General features: G+C 42.9%; 1 protein-coding gene across 3 annotated transcripts in view; it reads left to right on the top strand.

Annotated features, from left to right (window-relative positions):
* mid1 (midline 1) overlaps positions 1-21,650 on the top strand; it is a 361,542-nt gene that overhangs the window by 75,490 nt on the left and 264,402 nt on the right. The window contains exon 1 of one of the 3 annotated variants that reach the window (XM_043700455.1): positions 9,484-9,789. The exons of the other annotated variants lie outside the window; for them this stretch is intronic. The gene's annotated coding sequence lies outside the window, so the exon portion shown is untranslated. Of the gene's footprint in view, positions 1-9,483; positions 9,790-21,650 lie in introns of those variants that run through there. 3 annotated transcript variants of the gene reach the window in all.

The following is a 21,650-nucleotide window of genomic DNA, read 5'->3' as shown; positions in this document are numbered from 1 at the left end:
TCCCTGGCTAGGCCAGCATTTATTGCCCGTCCCTAATTGCCCAGAGGGAAGTTAAGAATCAACCACATTGCTTTGGGTCTGGAGTCACATGTGGGCTGGAACAGGTAAGGTTGGCAGTTTCCTTCCCTAAAGGGCATTAGTGAACCAGATGGGCTTTCCCTGCTGGTTGACATTGGATTCATGGTCATCATTTGACTCTTAATGACAGATTTTTAAAAAAAATATTATTAGAGAATTCAAATTCCATCATCTGCCAGGGCAGGTTTCAAGCCTGGATCCCCAGAACATTAAGCGCCCAGAGATAATACCATTCGGTTATTGCGTCCCCGTTTGTGGCTTAGAGTCAAAGGAAGTGGCATTTCAGAGAAAGAGATAGATAGCAGAAATATTTACCAGTGTTGGCCTGTCTATTTTCTCCTTGGTGTATGCACTTCCTGTTTATCCTTTCTATTTTAAAAAAAGTTCTACTTAGATTCATTGAGATGTACAGCATGGAAACAGACCCTTCGGTCAAACCTGTCCCTGCTAACCAGATATCCCAACCCAATCTAGTCCCACCTGCCAGCACCCAGCCCATATCCCTCCAAACATTTCCTATTCATATACCCATCTAAATGTCTCTTAAATGTTGCAATTGTACCAGCCTCCACCACTTCCTCTGGCAGCTCATTCCATACACGTAACACCCTCTGTGTAAAAAAAAGTTGTCCCTTAGGTCTCTTTTATATCTTTCCCCTCTCACCCTAAACCTATGCCCTCTAGTTCTGGACTCCCCCACACCAGGGAAAAGACTTTGTCTATTTATCCTATCCATGCACCTCATAATTTTGTGAACCTCTATAAGGTCATCCCTCAGCCTCCGACACTCCAGGGAAAACAGCCCCAGCCTGTTCAGCCTCTCCCTGTAGCTCAAATCCTCCAACCCTGGCAACATCCTTGTAAATCTTTTCTGAACACTTTCAAGTTTCACAACATCTTTCTGATAGGAAGGAGACCAAAATTGCACGCAATATTCCAACAGTGGCCTAACCAATGTCCTGTACAGCTGCAACATGACCTCCCAACTCCTGTACTCAATACCCTGACCAATAAAGGAAAGCATACCAAACGTCTTCTTCACTATCCTATCTACCTGCGATTCCACTTTCAAGGAGCTATGAACCTGCACTCCAAGGTCTCTTTGTTCAGCAACACTCCCTAGGACCTTACCATTAAGTGCATAAGTCCTGCTAAGATTTGCTTTCCCAAAATGCAGCACCTCGCATTTATCTGAATTAAACTCCATCTGCCACTTCTCGTCCCATTGGCCCATCTGATCAAGATCCTGTTGTAATCTGAGGTAACCCTCTTCGCTGTCTAATACACCTCCAATTTTGGTGTCATCTGCAAACTTACTAGCTGTACCTCTTATGCTCGCATCCAAATCATTTATGTAAATGACAAAAAGTAGAGGACCCAGCACCGATCCTTGTGGTACTCCTTCTTTTCTCATTTATTAAATCAAAGACAACAGGGTTAAATTTTCAGGTACATTTTGTGTCAAAGTAACAAACTAATGCTGAGTCCTGTCTGTCCCAAATGAAGTGGTTCCTGCATTTAATTAAAGAATACGTCGATCATTTTGATGGGTTGTATCCTGTTAACTGAACACTAGAGGGCACCACTCTGTGGAGTCAAGCAAAGTGCAGACAATAGACTCCAGAGTCTTTCACTGAATGGCAGAAAGGTCTTATTCCTTAACATCTCTTCATATATTGTAAATGTTTTAGTCAGAAATAAAAAAAACAAAGAGATTAAAACCCTAGTTTGCTTAATAATTAGACTTGATAAATTAAATTTTCAATCCAAACAGCTGTATGATTGGTTTATATTCCCCTTTTCCTTTGTTTGTTGCCTCTTCCTACTTGCCTGTCCTGAGGGGACTAACTGCCTGCTAGGAATGTAACTGTCAATATCCTAATCCTCATGCTGAGAACCCAGAACAAACATGACAGCACCTCTTGCATTTATGTAGCACCATCCATAACCTCATGTTGTCCTAAAGTGTTTTATAGCCAATGAGGACTTTTGACAAGTGAATGCTATTCTATTGCAGGACATGTTTGAATCAGGTTGTGCGTGGCAAGCTTCCACAAACCAAATGGGACCGTGCTCAGATAATCTGTCTTCTAAAGATGTTGGTTTCAAGTGGTCAAAGTTAAAGACCTTTCAGTCATAGAGTCATACATCATGGAAACAGACCCTTTGGTCCAATCAGTCCATGCCGAACATAATCCCATACATAACTGGTCCCACCTGCCCATATCCCTCCAAATCTTTCCTATTCATGTCCTTTTCAAAGCGTCTTATAAACGTCGTAATTGTGTCCACATCCATCACCTAGAGTCATAGAGATGTACAGCACGGAAACAGACTCTTCAATCCAACTTGTCCATGCCGACTAGATAACCCAACCCAATCTAGTCCCATTTGCCAGCATCCGGCCCATATCCCTCCAAACCTTTCCTATTCATATACCCATCCAGGCACCTTTTAAATTTTGCAATTGTACTAGCCTCCACCACTTCCTCTGGCAGCTCATTCCTCTGCGTGAAAAAGTTGCCCCTTAGGTTTCTTTTATATCTTTCCCCTCTCACCCTAAACTTATGCCCTTTAGTTCTGGACTCTCCAACCCCAGGGAAAGGCCCCTGTCTATTTAGAGCCCTATCCATGACCCTCATGATTTTAAAAACCTCAATACGGTCACCCCTCAGCCTCCGGCGCTCCAGGGAAAACAACCCCAGCCTGTTCAGCCTCTCCCTATAAGCTCAAATCCTCCAACCCTGGCAACATCCTTGTAAATTTTTTCTGAACCCTTCCAAGTTTCACAACATCCTTCCAATAGGAAGGAAACCAGAATTGAACACAGTATTCCAAAAGTGGCCTAACCAATGTCCTGTACAGCCGCAACATGACCTCCCAACCCCTGTACTCAATACTCTGACCAATAAAGGAAAGCTTACCAAATGCCTTCTTCACTATCCTATTTACCTGTGACTCTACTTTCAAAGAACTATGAACCTGCACTCCAAGATCTCTTTGTTTAGCAACACTCCCTGAAACCTTACCATTGAGTGTGTAAGTCCTACTAAGATTTGCTTTCCCAAAATGCAACATTTATTTAAATTAAACTCCATCTGCCACTCCTCAGCCCATTGGCCCATCTGATCAAGATCCCATTGTAAGCTGAGGTAACCGTCTTCACTCATTTGAGCATCACATCCAAGACTGACCCTAACCAACTCATGTTGGTAAACATGAATTTCTTGTAAGGGTTGTTGGACAGTGATCAACTTTTCCACATGGCTGAGATCAATTATTTCTGCAGGTTACGCAGTCTTCCTGATTCCTCAGCTATTTAACGGGATAAACACCTTTTGAGGTGCCTAATTGTTTTTAAAATTTTAAATTCTTTTCCTCTCTGCTCATGATGGGTACATTTCTGTAATTGCTACATACCCATGCTGTCCAGCAGGGGTCTCTGCAATGGGAGTCCAGCTGACTTTCTGTCACGTGATGCTGACAACTAAAATAGAACAGAAATTGCTTGATAAACTCAGCAAGTCTGGCAGCTTCTTTGGAGAGGGAAACAGTTAGTGTTTTGAGTCAGTATGATTATTGGTTGGACAACTGAGCTTGAATTTATGCCAACTACCATCACCCACCTGGGCATGCACTGGTAATCTTGGGTTTGATCCTATGACATTCATATTACTGTGATTAATTCAGAAAATGTGAAAGTAACCAGAATGATAGAACAGGCTCGAATGTCTGAATACCTTATTTCCTATTTTCTTTGTTTATATTACATAATCTGGCCTATATGAGACTGTAGTGCCCACAAAGATAGTTAATTCATACTTGCCCTGTCAAGTGGGCGAGCAAATCACTCAGTTATTATCAGTGATTTAAGAAGGCCACTTCTTCAGGGTAGCAAAATTCCAGCCTTGCTGTAGATTCCCTACAGTGTGGAAGCAGGACATTCAGCCCATCGAGTCCACACCGATCCTCTGAAGAACATCCCACCTAGACCCACCACTCCCCAATCCTATAACCCTGCCTTTCCCATTGCTAACCCACCTAGCTTGCACATCCCTGGACAGTATGGGCAATTTAGCCATCCACCCAACCTGTACATCTTTGGACAGTCGGAGAAAACCCACTGAGAAACAGGGAGAATGTGCAAACTCCACACAGACAGTTGCCCAAGGGTAGAATCGAACTCAGGTCCCTGGTACTGTGAGGCAGCAGTGCTAACCACTGAGCCACTGTGCCACCCCATACCATGTTTCACACATCCCAGTAATGCGGTGGAAAATACACAGATCAGGACCTACAATTAACATTTTAAAAAAGGGGACTTTCACTACCTCAGCACTTTCCCAAGACAGTTCCTAGCCAAAGTATGTGTTACTTCACACCATTTTTAATGATATTTCTACATTTGTACCTATTGGCTACCCAAGACATATAGAGGTGATGCACCTTTACGCCATATTCAGTCCATGATCAGTTCTTCACAACATGAATTGGCCAAAAGGTTCAGTAATTTCCCACAAACAGATTTGAGCAAGTTTTCTAACTACGTGGTGAAGGATTCCTTCACACGGACTGTACAAGACTTGCACATTTAAAGCAATGCAGCGTCCCCGTGTTCATGTGCCATATATTCACCAATGCAACACTAGACGAAGCCCACCTGTACTGTAGCATTATGTCATGGTGATCTAGTCTCACTGACATTGAACTATGAACTCATCAACTTGCACAGTTCAGGTTTAACGGCACAATATATCCCTATATAGAATGGTGATGTTGTGGGATCCTCTCTAAGCCCGAAGTAAGTGTCCCACTGCTCACACTGTCTGTCGTGCCATTGAGGGCTGAGTCTTGTGGAGGCCGAGGACAGGCAGTGGGTACCCTTCCCTGAAGGACATTCATGAACTAGTTGAGTTTTTATGACAATCGAGACACTTTTCATGGTCACTACTGCTGAATGTCTTTCACATAAATGACCAGATGCAATGAACTCCATTTCGTGACCTCATAAGTGTCTTAGACGGTTCTTTTTCTCAGACTCATCTCTTCCCAATTTAAAATTCTTTTATGGAGAATCATAGAGGCACATTTATCACCAAGAAATTCAAACAAACAAGATTTGAAGTTGAGTCAATTCATCAGGACTTCAAACCCACTGGATTTTCAACATTTGTCTGGTCTGTCCGTGGGAAAAGATTTCAAACATCAGTGCATCTGGAAATGTATCAAGGCACATCCACCCAAGTGAGTGTTCCAGTGAACTGACTGTGAGACAGGTCTTGAACTGGTTCCACAGCCTGAATAACATCACACCATTCACAGTGAGGAGAAACTGTATCCTTGTCCTGTGTATGGGTGAGGAGTCAGCTGATCATCCAATATGGAGAGACATAAGAATGCCTGCACCACGGAGAAACTGTGTAAATGTGCAGAGTATAGGAGGGGATTCGAATACCCATCTTTGCTGGAAATACACACACTGGGGAGAGGCCGATATACTTGACTGAAGTCTGCCTCATCGTTAGCCACGGGTGAGGTCCCGGAAGACTGGTGAGTAGTGAATGATGTGCCATTATTCAAGAAGGGCTGCAAAGGGAAACCTGGGACTATGGACCTATAAGCCTAACATCTATGGTAGGTAAGTTACTTGAGAAGGTTCTAAGATATATATGCATTTGGAAAGACAAGGTTTGATGAGGAGTAGTCAGCATGGCTTTGTGCTTGGGAGATCATACCTCACAAATTTGTTAGAGTTCTTTGATGAAGTGACCAGGAAGGTTGATGAGGACAGGGTGGTAGATGTAGTCTGTATGGATTTCAGTGAGGCCTTTGATGAAGTTCCACATGGTAGGCTCATCTGGAAGGTTAGATTGCATGGAATCCAGGAAAAGCTGGAAAATTGGATATAAAGTTGGCTTGATTGTAGGAAGCAAAGGTTAATAGTCAGACTGGAGGCCTCTGACTAGTGCCTCAGGGGTCAGTGATGGGCCCATTACTGTTTATTTTTTGTATCAATGATTTGGATGAGAATGTACAAGGTATGATTAGAGAGTTTGCAGATGACACTAAAATAGGCTGTATCGTGGTTACTGAGGAAGGTTATCAGAACTTGCAGCAGGACCTTGAGCAGCTGGGAATGTGAGCTGAGGATTGTCAAATGGAGTTGAATATAGATAAGTGTGAGATGTTGCATTTTGGAAAGTCAAATCAAGGTAGGAATTTCATGGTGAATGGTAGGGCCTTAAGGAGTGTAGTGAAACAGAAGGATCTTGGAGTTCAGGTGCATGTTTCTCTGAAAGTGGAGTCACAGGTAGATAGGGCAGTGAAGAAGGCTTTTGGCACACTGGTCTTCATCAGCTAGGACGTTGAGTATAGAAGTTCGGAAGTTATGTTACAGTTGTACAGGACATTGGTGAGGACGCACCTGGAGCATTGTGTTCAGGTTTGGTCACCTTGCTGGATGAAGGATGTTATTAAACTGGAAAGAGTGCAGAAGCAATTTGTAAGGATGTCACCAGGACTCAGGGGTTTGAGTTATAGGGAGATTAGATTAGATTAGATTAGATTAGATTACAGTGTGGAAACAGGCCCGTCGGCCCAACAAGTCCACACCGACCCGCCGAAGCGAAACCCACCCATACCCCTACATTTACCCCTTACCTAACACTACGGGCAATTTAGTATGGCCAATTCACCTAACCTGCACATCTTTGGACTGTGGGAGGAAACCGGAGCACCCGGAGGAAACCCACGCAGACACGGGGAGAACGTGCAAACTCCACACAGTCAGTCGCCTGAGTCGGGAATTGAACCCGGGTCTCTGGCGCTGCGAGGCAGCAGTGCTAACCACTGTGCCACCGTGCCGCCCACAAATGTTGGAGATGTTGGACAAGTTAGGACATTTTTCTTTAGAGCATAGGAAACTGAGTGGGTGGGGGTGGGGGGGGGCGTGGCAGGGTATCTTTTAGAGGTGTATATAATCATGAGAGGAATTGATAGGGTGAATGCGCTCAGTCTATTTCACAGGGTTGCTTTGATGAGGGGGCATGTTGGTCACACTCTTGTCTCTGAGTTTGAAACTTATGGATTCAAATCCCATGCTGAAGACCTGAGACCAGAAGTGGTTGGGGCAGGTACATTAACACCATTTAAAAGGCATTTGGACAAATACATGGATAGGAAAGGTTTAAAAGGATATGGGGGCCTCATTCCTGATGAAGGGCTTTTGCACGAAACGTTGATTTTCCTGCTCCTCGGATGCTGCCTGATCTGCTGTGCTTTTCCAGCACCACTCTAATATAGACTCTGATCTCCAGCATCTGCAGTCTTCACTTTCACTTAGAAAGATATGGGCCTAGTGCAGGGAAAGGGGGTTAGTGTAGATGGACATTTTGGTCAGCATGGACCAGTCTGGGCCAAAGGGCCTGTTGCCATGCTGTAGGACTACATGTACCTATGACTGACAAATGTCTTTGATTGTTCAGTGAGGAACATGTCATTGATGGAATGACACCTAACTTCTTCCTCTTTGCATTCTTCTGATGTATAGATAAAATGTTTCCTTTATGTGAATTGTAGCCCCATGTAAGAATTTCCTTACACATCTGACTATGCCCCATGCTGCCTCAAATTCATGTTTGAAACATAATGGTCAAATGATTTTCCTTTCTTTGATGACCTGGTTGGGAATTAGGAGGTCCTGTACTGCTGCCTATTGCATACCTGCCTTTACTGGTCAATCTTCACATTGAGCTTCTATGTGTTATGATATTAACCTTATCAGCAACATCATAAGTAGGGCACAAGCTATTCACTCACAATGTCTGTGGGATGAGATGATTGACCTGAAACATCATCAAATATTTTCCCTTATTCTAGATATGACTCCAACCAATGGATGTTTAACACCCAATTCCCATTGATTCCAGTTTTGCTAGGACTCCTTGAAGCCATACTTAGCCAAATGTAGCCTTGATGTCAAGGGCTGTCACTCTCCCCTCCCCTCTGGAATTCAGTGCTTTTGTCCATGTTTGAAGCAAGGCTGTTATGAGGTCAGGAGCTGAATGGCCCTGGCAGAACCCAAACTGGGTGTTACTGATCAAGTTATTGCTGAGCACGTGCTACATGATAGCATTGTTGATGCCAGCTTCCATCACTTTACTGAAGATTGAGATTAGAGTGATGGGGCAGTAATTGGCTGAGTTGGATTGGTCTTGCTTTTTGTGGACAGGACATACCTGGGCAATTTTTCACAGGTTGGGTAGATGCTGTACAGTGTTGTAGCTGCACTGGAACTGCTTAGCTACGGGCACGGCTATTTTTGGAGCATTCATCTTCAGGGCTATTGCCAAAATGTTGCCAGTGCCTATAGCCTTTGTAATATCCAGATGTCTTTAGCTATTCCTCCTGAGGTATATTAAATTGCCTATGATGATGGGACCATCTGGAAGAGGCTGTGATGGATCATTCGCTCGATGCATCTGTCTGAAGATTGTTGCAAATACTTCAGTCTAATTTTTGCACTGATTTGCTAGAAACCCTGTTATTGAGGATGGGGAGATTTGTGGAGCCTCCTCCTCCTATTTAGTTGGACACCATCATTCACAAATTGACATGACACTACTGCAGAGTTGAGATATGTTCTGATGCTTGCGGGATTGCATAGCTCCATCTGACACATGCTGTTTCTGCAATTCGACACACAGGTAATGTGTTGTCTTGTTGCCAGGTTTCCAACTCATTTTTAGATCTGTTTGTTGCATGCCCTTGTGCAGTGTTCATTGAACCAGGGTTGACCTCCCAGCTTGATGGTAATGGTAGATGGTGGAATATGCTGGTTGTAGATTGCAATTGAATACAAGTCACTGTTGGTCCACATACCTCATGGATGCCCAGTTGGAGTTTGAGATCTGTTTGAAGTCTTTCTCATTTAGCCTGCTGGTCATGTCACACAACACCACTGAAGATAACTTCAATGCAAAAACGGGACTTCATCTCCACATCTGCTCTGTTTCATTTCAGTGATGTGTACCGGTGACAAATCACTTGCTTTCTCGTTTTTTTATTGAAGTTTGTTGCCATTGCAACCAGCTTGCTTTGAACACTTCCCCCTTTCTCTGAATATAATTTTGTGTTAGCAAGTCAAGAGGTTGCTGAGCCTGAATCAAGCACTCTAAATATGAATCAAAGGGCTGGAACCCAGTGAAATGTGACATGTTCAACACTATCATTTCTCTCACCAGGAACAATTTAAATGTCATCCTACTTAGTCTTTTGACATTTTGTTTGTACCAACACTGACAGCAAGCGGGAGAGTATAATTATTGCTAGAACTCCCTCCCTTACATCACTGTGGGGCTGTCTACAGCACACATAGATTGCCGTGTTCATTAAAAACAGCTCTCCACCACCTCGAGGGCAGCCAGGCAGAGGCAATAAATATTGAGCTAGCCGAACCCTCATATCCCATGAAAGAATAATTAAGCATATGGAGTCCCTGGAAAGAATTTACAAGGATGGGAGGCATGAACTCTTGTGATATCTAAAAAGACTGAATGAGCTGAGAATCCTTTCTCCAGAGGAGAGAAGACTGAGTGGTAAGATGATAGAAATCTTTGAAATGATGAAGAGACTCGATCAGGTTGATGGGGAGAAGATACTTTCACTTGTAGGAGCATGCAAACTCGGGGCCATGACCACTAATACATCCAGGTGAGCTCAGCAGAAATGTCTTTACTCGCTGAATATTGAGCATGTGGAACTTGTTGCCAGATAGAGCAGTGAGGATGAATGGCACGGACATACTTAGGCATAGCGTGAATAATTACCTGACGGAGTGAGTGAATAGAAGGATATGCTGCTGGGTTAGATAAAGAGGGGTGAAAGAAGGCTGAATTGCCTGGTTCTGGGTGGTCTCTATATTATTCCGTGTAAAATTACTAACAAGGAATGGAATAAGAAGGCTGAGATGTGGGCATTTATTTAACCAAATGCTTTCAACCTGTAAATCAAGAAGGATTAATAGAGACTAGTTTGTTGGAGATGTACACAGACTGGCAGTTCAATTGTAAATAGTCAGGACAGCATTAAAAATTAAAAGGAGAAACTGATTTTGTGTACATGATTAATTAATAGGAAGTGTTAGCCTACAGACTACTTTTGTGTTTAACCATTATAACAAATGGTTTTAGTTTTTACAAGAAAGGGAATTGTTGTCATCTACTCCATTCCAGTCCAAACTTGAACATGGCCCGTGGGACAACAGAAGGTAAGGGAGACCCTAAGGAGCGCATCTGGCTAGATAATCGCTGGCAGTGTGTGCTGTACAACCCACTTCAGAGCTGGCTCTTATTTCTTACAGACTCTGTTCAGTATTTGCTTTGTTTCAGTAAATACTCTTGGCAAGTAGCCAAATCCCCAAGAGTTGCTCTGTTTTAAAATGCCTGGCTTGATCCTGAACACACGAGGAACTATAACGCAGCATTATTGACAGCTTGAAGTGAGATTACAGAATAAAACTGCTGACTGGATTTGCTGTCCTTGTTTGTAATACTTGTCAAGTATTTCAGACCAGTCTTTCATTTTCCCTCATGCTGCTGGAAGTGGTTCAATTTATATCAATGGCTCCAATCAAACCATTGCATTGAAGAACGAGACAGCACAGATGGAAGCCATTCAGCCTATCATATCTGTGTTGGTTTTTGAGTACAGCTGTCCAATCAACCTTTCCCAGTTTCCTTCCCCTTGGCGCTGTAAATATTTTCCATCTATGTATGTATCCAATGTTCCTGTGAATGTTGTTATTGAATCGTCTTCTGCTATTCTTTTAACACATACATTCCAGATCAGATCAACTCACTGTGTTAAAGGTTTCCTGATCTTGCCTCAGTTACTTGAGTAAGTTTATGCTAAGTTCATGTGACAAAACAAGTCTTTGGTGACGTGTTAATGTTTCCACCTTTGAGTCAGAAAGTGCTGGGTTCAAATCCTTCCCTCGGTTTTCCTGATCTGGTTCTGAATTTTGCTCTGACATTGAGCAGGAAATGTGGGTTTGAGACGGCCCATAACAACCTCACACTGTACAGCGCTTACAACCAGATCAGTTGGTATATCCATGACTACGCCCATGAAAGGCTGTCCATTCCTTATGCCACATTCAAAAGACCAATCATAATTTTACTGGTTACCAACATACTGTGAGTTCTTCATTTGCACAAATTAATGAAGAAACTGGCAAAACTCCCCTGCTGTTCTTCAAAATAATACTAACAGAAACTTTTAGGTCCATCTAAGAAAGTAGACATGGCTTTGCTCTAACTTCATATTCATAAGATGGTACTTCTGACAGTGCAGCACTCCCTCAGTATGAGGCTGGAGTGAATGTCTGGATTCTTGTCCTCAGGTCTTCAGCATGGAATTTGAACCCATAAGCTTCAAACTCAGAGACAAGAGTGTGACCAACATGCCCCCTCATCAAAGCACTTCCAGAACACGGTGATTCAGTGGTTAACATTGCTGCCTCACAGTGCCAGGGACCTGGTTGGATTGCAACCTTGGATGACTGTCTGTGTGGAGTTTACGCATTCTCCCCGTGTCTGCCTGGGTTTCCTCTGGGTGCCCCTCCCACAGTCCAAAGATATGCAGGTCAAGTGAATTGGCTGTGCTTAATTGCCTATAGTGTTCAGGGATGTGTGGATTGCAATAGTCAGGGGTAAATGTAGAGGAATAGGGTAGGGGAATGGCTTTGGGTAGTTTACTCTTCGGAGGGTCAGTGTGGACTTGTTGGGCTGAAGGGGCTGTTTCTACACTATAGGGATTCAATTGAAAATACTGAGGTCATGAAAGGCACGATGAAAATGCAGGTTTGTTTCTTTCTCAATGACTGCCTGAGTAGATATATTAATACAATTTATTCATTTGTGAGTCTTGGATTCGGGAACAACCAAATAGAATGAAAATTTCTGTTCAAGAGTAGTGGAGATTTTAGAATGGTTATCAAACATTCACCTATTCTAATCCCATTTCTCAGCACATGGCCCATTGCTTCACACGCTATGGCATTTCAAGTGCTCACCTAAATAGTACTTAGAGTTGAACTCTTGAGAGTTCCTGCCTCCACTATCCTTTCTGACAGTGAGTTCCAGATACGCAAAACCCTCTGGGTGAAAATGTTTTCCCCCAAAACATTTCTAAACCTTATCTTAAAACTGTGCCCCCTGGTCATTTACCCATGTATTGTGGGGAAATGACAACAAGTTTCCATTTTTAAAGAAGGTCCAAAGCAGGAATGACATGCCAGGGTTCTTCGGGGCCAGTACGAGACAAACTTGGGCATTGAGCCAAATTGGGGAGGTATGAGAAAGGATGACCGAATCCTGGAACAAAAGCTGGATTTTAACTTGGCATTGAAGATGGTGAGTGATGGAAAGAGGCATTTCGGGATGGAGTTTGGGATCCAGGTGACTGAGGGCATGTACAGCCAAGTTGAGGCTTGAAGGAAGTCTGGGAGCAGAATTGCTGCATATTAGGTTGAAATTGGAGAATTGAAAACTTTGAGGGGTCCAATTACAGATAGGAAGGCAACTACGGAGGGGCTGAGACAAGCCCTCTGCTACCCACCAACCTCTTCATATCTCATCTTGAATGTTTAAACTTAAGCATTGTAATGTAAGATTTGAGGTGTTCATATTGTGGGATCCAATAGAGGGGTGATTGATACGTAAGGCTCAGTGCAGAATGGCATAAGAACAGAAGAGATTTAGAGTATGGAGCTTATGGAGTATGGGAGACCAGCCATTAGAAGATTCAGCTCACAGTTGAGTAGGATGTCAAGGTTATGATCAATCAGCCTGGTTCAGTCTGAGTCAGCATTTCTGAAAGAGGATGAAGCCAAGGTGAATGATATGGACCTTGTGATGACGGCTGAATGCTGAAACTTATGTGTTCAGCATCTTGAGGGACAGAGGAAGAGGACTAAGCCATTCCATCTCTTGAGAAATTTCCACCTTTCTTTTTGATTAGGGCTAGTTTGTTTTATATCAAACCTGTTTCTCAAAGAAAATCCTATCAATCGCGGTCTTAAACATTTCATTGGACACAATGTTCTCAGCTGTTCAAGGGAGGAGGAGGAAAGTAGAGGTCATGTAAGACCAGATATCAGACAGAGACAACAGTGAGGTTGAGAGAGTCAGTAGAGAGATCTCCAGCACGTGTCTTCAGTGTACAGGTGGTTAAGTTGTCCGGTGTCGGTTAAAGATGTCACCAAGGGACCCAAGTTGGATGAAAAGGAAGATAAGGACAAGAAAGAATCCTTGAGCGACTGAGAAGAGAAACCATGGGTAAGAGTGCTGTATGATCTGATATGTAAAACTGAGGTGACAAATGCAGAAGATGTATTGCAACAGCCTGGGGCTGTAAACCTCATGGGAGATTTTCTTCTCTCATTTCTAAGACAGCTTGGAAGCAATTTTAAACTCTTCCACCTCCTATTTTCTCCACATGGGTTGCACCTAAATTGGAAGGGGAGTAATATACTTGCAGGGAGATTTGCTACAGCTGCATTTAAACTAATAAGGTGGGACCCAGGGAGATAGTGAGGAAAGAGATCAATCTGAGACTGGTTGAGAACAGCAATGAGTCAAACAGTCAGGGCGGGCAGGGACAAGGTAGGACTAATAAATTAAACTGCATTTATTTCAATGCAAGGGGCCTAAGAGGGAAGGCAGATGAACTCAGGGCATGGTTAGGAACATGGGACTGGGATATCATAGCAATTATAGAAACATGGCTCAGGGATGGGCAGGACTGGCAGCTTAATGTTCCAGGATACAAATGCTACAGGAAGGTTAGAAGGTGGGGGGTGCAAGAGAGGAGGGGGAGTGGCGTTTTTGATAAGGGATAGCATTACAGCTGTACTGAGGGAGGATATTCCCAGAAATACATGCAGAAAAGTTATTTGGTGGAACTGAGAAATATGAAAGGGATGATCACCTTATTGGGATTGTATTACAGACCCCCTAATAGTCAGCAAGAAATTGAGAAACAAACTTGTAAGGAGATCTCAGCTATCTGTAAGAATAATAGGGCGGTTATGGTAGGGGATTTTAACTTTCCAAACATAGACTGGGACTGCCATAGTGTTAAGGGATTAGATGGAGAGGAATTTGTTAAATGTGTACAAGAAAATTTTCTGATTCAATATGTGGATGTATCTACTAGAGAAGGTGCAAAACTTGACCTACTCTTGGGAAATAAGGCAGGGCAGGTGTCTGAGGTGTCAGTGGGGGCGCACTTTGGGACCAGCGACCATAATTCTATTAGATTTAAAATAGTGATGGAAAAGGATAGACCAGATCTAAAAGTTGAAGTTCTAAATTGGAGAAAGGTCAATTTTGACGGTATTAGGCAAGAACTTTCAAAAGCTGATTGGGGGCAGATGTTCGCAGGTAAAGGGACGGCTAGAAAATGGGAAGCGTTCAGAAATGAGATAACAAGAATCCAGAGAAAGTATATTCCTGTTAGGGTGAAAGGGAAGGCTGGTAGGTGTAGGGAATGTTGGATGACTAAAGAAATTGAGGGTTTGGTTAAGAGAAAGAAAGAAGCATATGTAAGGTATAGACAAGATAGATCGAGTGAATCCTCAGAAGAGTATAAAGGCAGTAGGAGTATATTTAAGAGGGAAATCAGGAGGGCAAAACAGGGACATGAGATAGCTTTAGCAAATAGAATTAAGGAAAATTCAAAGGGTTTTTACAAATATATTAAGGACAAAAGGGTAACTAGGGAGAAAATAGGCCCCTCAAAGCTCAGCAAGGCGGCCTTTGTGTGGAGCCACAGAAAATGGGGGAGATACTAAACGAATATTTTGCATCAGTATTTACTGTGGAAAAGGATATGGAAGATATTGGAAGTAGGAAAATAGATGGTGACACCTTTCAAAATGTCCATGTTACAGAGAAGGAAGTGCTGGATGTCTTGAAACGCATAAAGGTGGGTAAATCCCCAGGACCTGATCAGGTGTACCCAAGAAATCTGTGGGAAGCTAGGGGAGTGATTGCTGGACCTCTTGCTGATATATTTGCATCATCAATAGTCACAGGTGAGGTGACAGAAGACTGGAGGTTGGCTAACATGGTGCCACTGTTTAGGAATGGTGGTGAGGACAAGCCAGGGAACTATAGACCATTGAGCCTGACCTCGGTGGTGGGAAAGTTGTTAGAGGAAATCCTAAGGGACAGGATGTACAAGGATTTCGAAAGGCAAGGACTGATTAGGGATAGTCAATATGGCTTTGTGCATGGGACATCATGTCTCACAAACTTGATTGAGTTTTTTGAAGAAGTAACAAAGAGGATTGATGAGGGCAGAGCAGTAGATGTGATCTAAATGGATTTCAGTAAGACGTTCGACAAGGTTCCCCATGGGAGACTGATTAGCAAGGTTAGATCTCACGGAATACAGGGACAACTAGTCATTTGGATCCAGAACTGGCTCAAAGGTAGAAGACAGAGGGTGATGGTGGAGGGTTGTTTTTCAGACTGGAGGCCTGTGACCAGTGGAGTGCCACAAGGATCAGTGCTGGGCCCTCTACTTTTTATCATTTACATAAATGATTTAGATGCGAGCATAAGAGGTACAGTTAGTAAGTTTGCAGATTACACCAAAATTGGAGGTGTAGTGGACAGCAAAGAAGGTTACCTCAGATTACAACAGGATCTTGACCAGATGGGCCAATGGGCCGAGAAGTGGTTGATGGAGTTTAATTCAGATAAATGCGAGGTGCTGCATTTTGGGAAAGCAAATCTTAGCAGGACTTATACACCTAAATGGTAAGGTCCAAGAGAGTGTTGCTGAACAAAGAGACCTTGGAGTGCAGGTTCACAGCTCCTTGAAAGTGGAGTCACAGGTCGATAGGTTAGTGAAGAAGGTATTTGATATGCTTTCTTTTATTGGTCAGAATATTGAGTACAGGAGTTGGGAGGTCATGTTGCGGCTGTACAGGATATTGGTTTGGCCACTGTTGGAGTATTGCGTGTAATTCTGATCTCCTTCCTATTGGAAAGATGTTGTGAAACTTGAAAGGGTTCAGAAAAGATTTACAAGGATGTTGCCAGGGTTGAAGGATTTGAGCTTATAGGGAGAGGCTGAACAGGCTAAGGCTGTTTTCCCTGGAGCATCAGAGGCTGAGGGGTGACCTTATAGAGGTTTACAAAATTATGAGGTGCATGGATAGGATAAATAGACAAAGTCTTTTCCCTGGGGTGGGGGAATCCAGAACTAGAGGGCATAGGTTTAGGGGAGGAGAAAGATATAAAAGGGACCTACGGGGCAACTTATTCATGCAGAAGGTGGTACATGTATGGAATGAGCTGCCAGAGGAAGTGGTGGAGGCTGGTACAATTGCAACATTTATATGAGTAGGAAGGGTTTGGAGGGATATGGGCCAGGTGCTGGCAAGTGGGACTAGATTGGGTTGGGATATCTGGTCGGCATGGACGGGTTGGACCAAAGGGTCTGTTTCCATGCTGTACATCTCCATGTCTCTCTGACTTGCAGCCTGATGGAAATGAATTATAGAAAATAAGGAGGTAGCCGATGAATTAAACAGGATTGTGTTTTTGCATCAGTCTCCACTGTGGGGCAGTTGCAAGGAATATCCAAGGCCCATCAGGAAATGGAAATGAGTTAGAAACTCAAGAAAATTACAATCACCAGGGAAATGATGCTGAGAGAATTGTTGGAGCTGCAGGCTGATTAGTCCCACGTCCTCAGAGCCTTCTTCCTGGACTCGGTAACAGTGAGATAGTCAATACACTGCTTTTAATTTCCCTAGATTCAGGGAAGATCTCATTAGATTTGAAAGCAGTGACAATGCTGAATGTAACTCTCTTATTCAAAAAGATACACAGATAGAAACTACAGCTTAGTTAGAGTGACATCTATCGTAGGCAAGATATTTGAAGCTTGGATTGAAGACATTATCACAAGGCACTTAAGGAAATTAAGCAGAGTCGACATAGTTTTATTAAAGGAAGATTGTGTTTATCCAATTTATTAGAGCTCTTTGAAGAAGTAACATGTCCTGTGAATAAAGGGGAACTGGTAGGTTTATTGCACTTAATTTTTCAGAAGACATTTACTAAGGCCTAACCACATCAAAGGTTGTAGTGGGCAATTAAAGCTTGTGGTATAGGGGCTAATGTATTGACAGGAATAGAAGATTTACCAGCCAACAGGGAACAGAATAGCCATAATTGGGTAGCTTTTTGCTTAGCATAGTTCACCAAGCAGTGTGCCAGGGCCTCTAACTTTTACAATTTTTATAAGTTAGTTGGAGCAAGAGACTGCAGGTATGGTTACCAAACTTACTAATAATATGTAATGTAGATTTGTGAAAAGGACAGGAGGAGACTAGAATGGGATATGGATGGGTTACATGGATGGATCACATGAGTGGGTCACATAGATGGGTCACATGGATGGGTCACATGGATGGGTCATATAGATGAGTCACATGGATGGGTCACATGAGTGGGCATAAATCTGCAAATAGAAAAAGAGGATAATGTGGGAAAAGGTACAATTGTTCCATTCTGAAGAAGTAGAGGTGTAAACAAACATATGATCTAAGTAGTGAGAGATTGCAGAGTTCAGATGTGTGTGTCCTAGTGCACGAATCACAGAAGATTAGCGCTGTATACATGTACAACAAGTAATTGGAGAAGCCAATAGAATGCTATGATTTATGCAAGGGGAACAAATTACAAAAGTAGGAGACTTATATATCAGTTCTACAGGACATTGGTGAGAGCACAACTGGAGTACTGTATGTAATACTGTTCTCCTTATTTAAGACAGGATGTAAATGCATTAGGATCAGTCCAACGAAGATTTACTAAACCAGTGCATAGGAAAGGCAGATTGTCCAATGAATAAAGGTTGGAACAGCTGGGTTTCTATCCGCTGCAGTTTCGAAGTGTGAGATATGGAAGTGAGATCCCAAGGCATCTTGGCAGAGTAGGATGCTTCTACTTAGCAGAGAATCCAAAACTAGGATTTGATGTTTAAAAATCAGAGGTCACCCATTTAAAACAGAGATGAGGAGAATTGTTTTCATTCCCCCAGAGGATAGTGAGTCTGTTCCTCAAAAGGCTGTGGGAGCAAAATCCTTGAATAATTTTAAGACAGAGGTTCCTGATAAAGTAGGGCATGAGAGTTATGGTAGGGAGGGTGGGGCTCAGTGGGAATGTGAAGTAATATGGGGATCATAGTTGTGTTCTTATGTCATTCATTTGTATGTTCATATGTACCACAAGAAGGGATATCAGGAATAAAAGAGTGGGGCGAGAGCAGCATATTTCTAGCAGGATTCCTGATGCTCAGTGCATGGAGACCTACAAGAAGTGTTTGAAGATGGACATGTTTGAAAGTTTACAAGTTTTGAAAACTTGCGCCATACTTGGCTTTATAGATTGAGACAGAAATCACAAAATCGAGAAAATTGTATGAAATGGTTAAATCACTGGTTGACCCTCAGCTGGAGCATTATATTTAATTTTGCACAAAACACTTCAGAAAGCATGTCAGCATCTTGTGGGGGATGGGGTGCAGAAAAAAACCTACTGCAATGGTACTAGCGGTGAAGGGCTTCAGTTGTGTGAAGGAACTGGGATTGTTATCCTTTAAGCAGAATAAATGAAGGGGAGGTGTTAGTAACTAGGCAGAAGCCAGTTCCATTGATGGGGAGGGATGGTAACGAAGTGATCAAGATAACTGAGCTGCTGTCTTTTAGAAAAGACATTAAACTGAGGCTCCATCTCTCAGGTGAATGTAAAAGATTGCATTGCTTTATTGTGAAGAGGAGCTTTTCACAGTGTTGGGGCCAATAACGATCTCTCACTAACAGCTAACAACTGTTTATAGGATCATTTATCTCGTTGTTGTTCGTAGAACTTTGCTGCATTCAAAATGGCAGTTGCAGAAATATAGGCAAGTTCTGCTCCCTGAACAAATCTAATCCCTGGTTGCATTTAAGACCCTCATTCAAATGTTCATGCTGCCTACATGTTTCAGTCAAGTGCCTTTAACCAGCTTCCAAACTGGTGGCCAACCGAGTTCATAGTGGGATTGGATGCTGAGAGCAGGCCTGAAAACCCTTTTCTTAAAGAATCATCTTCTCACATGGAGTGAGATCCTATTTCCAAACCATGTTTGGCCCCATTCCGATATTTTTAAACAGAAACGTTATTGAGGTTGTTTGAAAGTAGTATTATCCTGACACGTATAGAATCTCACTCTGTTAGATTCAGCCACAGGAGTGCACTGAGCTCAGTGAGAGAAATGGAATGTATGTAATGTCCAAAAATGAGAACAATTGCAGAGCACTCAGTCAGCAGCTGCTGGATGACTGAATCAAACATTCCCCTCGAATGAATGTGTGTGACTCGGGCTGCACAGTAATTAAAACATTCATATCCTCAGGCACTGCTGAACCATAAACAATTAATCGCTAGCATTGCTCAATGGCAAATGCACAACATCCAATTGTTTAAAAGTTAGGATTTCGTACTTTCATAGTCCTAATCCGAAATGAGAGGTTTTGAGTGAGATATTTGTTTCCTCCTATGCACTGAAAGATGACAACTTAATCGAATGTATCGCCTATAACAAATCACATTTGACAATCTCAATGTGATATTTGTCAGGTTTGACTTTCTTAATAAGATGTATGAGATAATCTGCAGCTTTCTGGTATTCAGCCACTCAAGATTCCAGCTCAGCCCCTGTGATCAGCAAAAAGCCGCTGGTTAAATTGTGTTATTTCAAGGCTGTCAGCACTCACACTACACTATCATTCTCAGGTTACAAACCTTCCATTCTCCACCCCACTCCCTCCCTCTCCCCCGCCTTCATTGTCCTACCCACATCATCTACAACATGCACAAATCTAAACAGATAAACAGCGAGTCACTAATGTTATCCTTGCTCCACACACCCCTCGCTCCTGAGGGAGGTGAGTGATGGATGACTCAAATAGCTTTCAATGCAAAGGCAGCTGAGGCACACTGACAGGCTTTCCAGAGCCATCTTCTCCACCCATCTCTCTCACAACCGCAGCTGCTATCCATCCCCTACCTCAGGAGGGCCATCCACACCACTCCCTCCGTTCTCAGAGGAACGAAAGCACTGTGGGGAGGGATGTTTCATCACTTTTCACGGCCAACACTGCTTTGACTCAAATCCGAACAGATGGCGCAGTGGCACACATGGCTTTGAAGAATCAATGCGCTCGCTTTAAGAAGTCAAGCAACGGAGGGTCTAAGACTTTTCTCGTACCTCTGTTGTGTCAGGCAACATCACACAGAATCAGTGTCTCCTTTCGCAATGCGCAAGGGACAAGTTAGAATGGCCATTCCTGTCTCATTCATAGACTCATAGAGACTTACAGCAAAGAAACAGATCCTTCGGCTCAACTCATCCATGCCGACCAGATATCTTAAACTAATCTAGTCCCATTTGCCAGCACTTGGTCCATATCCCTCTAAGCCCTTCCTATAAAGCCATCCAGAGATTCATAGAATAGAAGGGTGCCATTCAGCCCCTCTTGTCTGTATCTGTTCTTTGAAAGAGCTGTCCAATCAGTTCCATTCTCCTGCTGTTTCCCATTGTCCTGAAAATCTTACTTTTAGTTCCTTTCTTCATTTATGCTATGTGGCCAGGCCAGCATTTATTACCCATCTGTAGTTCCATTAAGTGTCAACACGTTGTTGAGTCACATGCAGGCCAGATCTGTAAAGGATGGATGTTCCCTCCTCTAAAGGGTATTAGTGCATTTGTTCAATTGTGTTTGAAAATTATGATTGAATCTCTCCATTGAGACGTTCAGGCAGTGTATTCCAAATGAAATCTAATCGCTGGGTAAAAGTCATTTTCCCTAAACGCTCCCTTATTCTTTAGTCAATAAGTTTAAATCCTCATCCTCCAGTTACTGCCTGTTTTTTGCAGAACTACAGAAAGGTTACAACTTATTCAGCTCATCATGTCTGTGCTGAGTTTATGCAGGAACAATTGACCTGGGGCAATTCTACCATCTTTTCCCAGTAGATCTACAAATGATTGTTTTTCAAATAATGACCCTTTTCAATGCAATGATAGAATCTGCCCCTGCCACATTTGGGCACTGAATTCCAAATCCCAACCACCTGCTTGGCACAAAAGGTTTTCCACACATCACCATTGCTTCTCTCGCTGATCATCGCTGATCTCATTGAGGATGTAACTCTGAAGATGGACGAGGGAGATCCAGTAGATGTAGTGTACCTAGACTTTCAGAAAGTTTTTGGTAAAGTCCCACATAGGAGGATAATGAACAAAATTAGGGTGCATGGTATTGGGGGCAAAGTACTAACTTGGATTGAAAGTTGGTTGGCTGACAGGAAACAAAGAGTAGTGATAAATGGCTCCATTTCGGAATGGCAGGCAGTGACCAGTGGGGTACCGCAGGGATCAGTGCTGGGACCGCAGCTTTTTACAATATATATTATGATATAGAAGATGGTATTAGTAATAACATT

Source organism: Chiloscyllium plagiosum, chromosome 12, assembly GCF_004010195.1.
Source record: "Chiloscyllium plagiosum isolate BGI_BamShark_2017 chromosome 12, ASM401019v2, whole genome shotgun sequence".
Lineage (NCBI taxonomy): Eukaryota > Metazoa > Chordata > Chondrichthyes > Orectolobiformes > Hemiscylliidae > Chiloscyllium > Chiloscyllium plagiosum.
The sequence above is the reverse complement of the archived record's forward strand: the minus strand, read 5'-3'. Positions and strand labels throughout refer to the sequence as shown.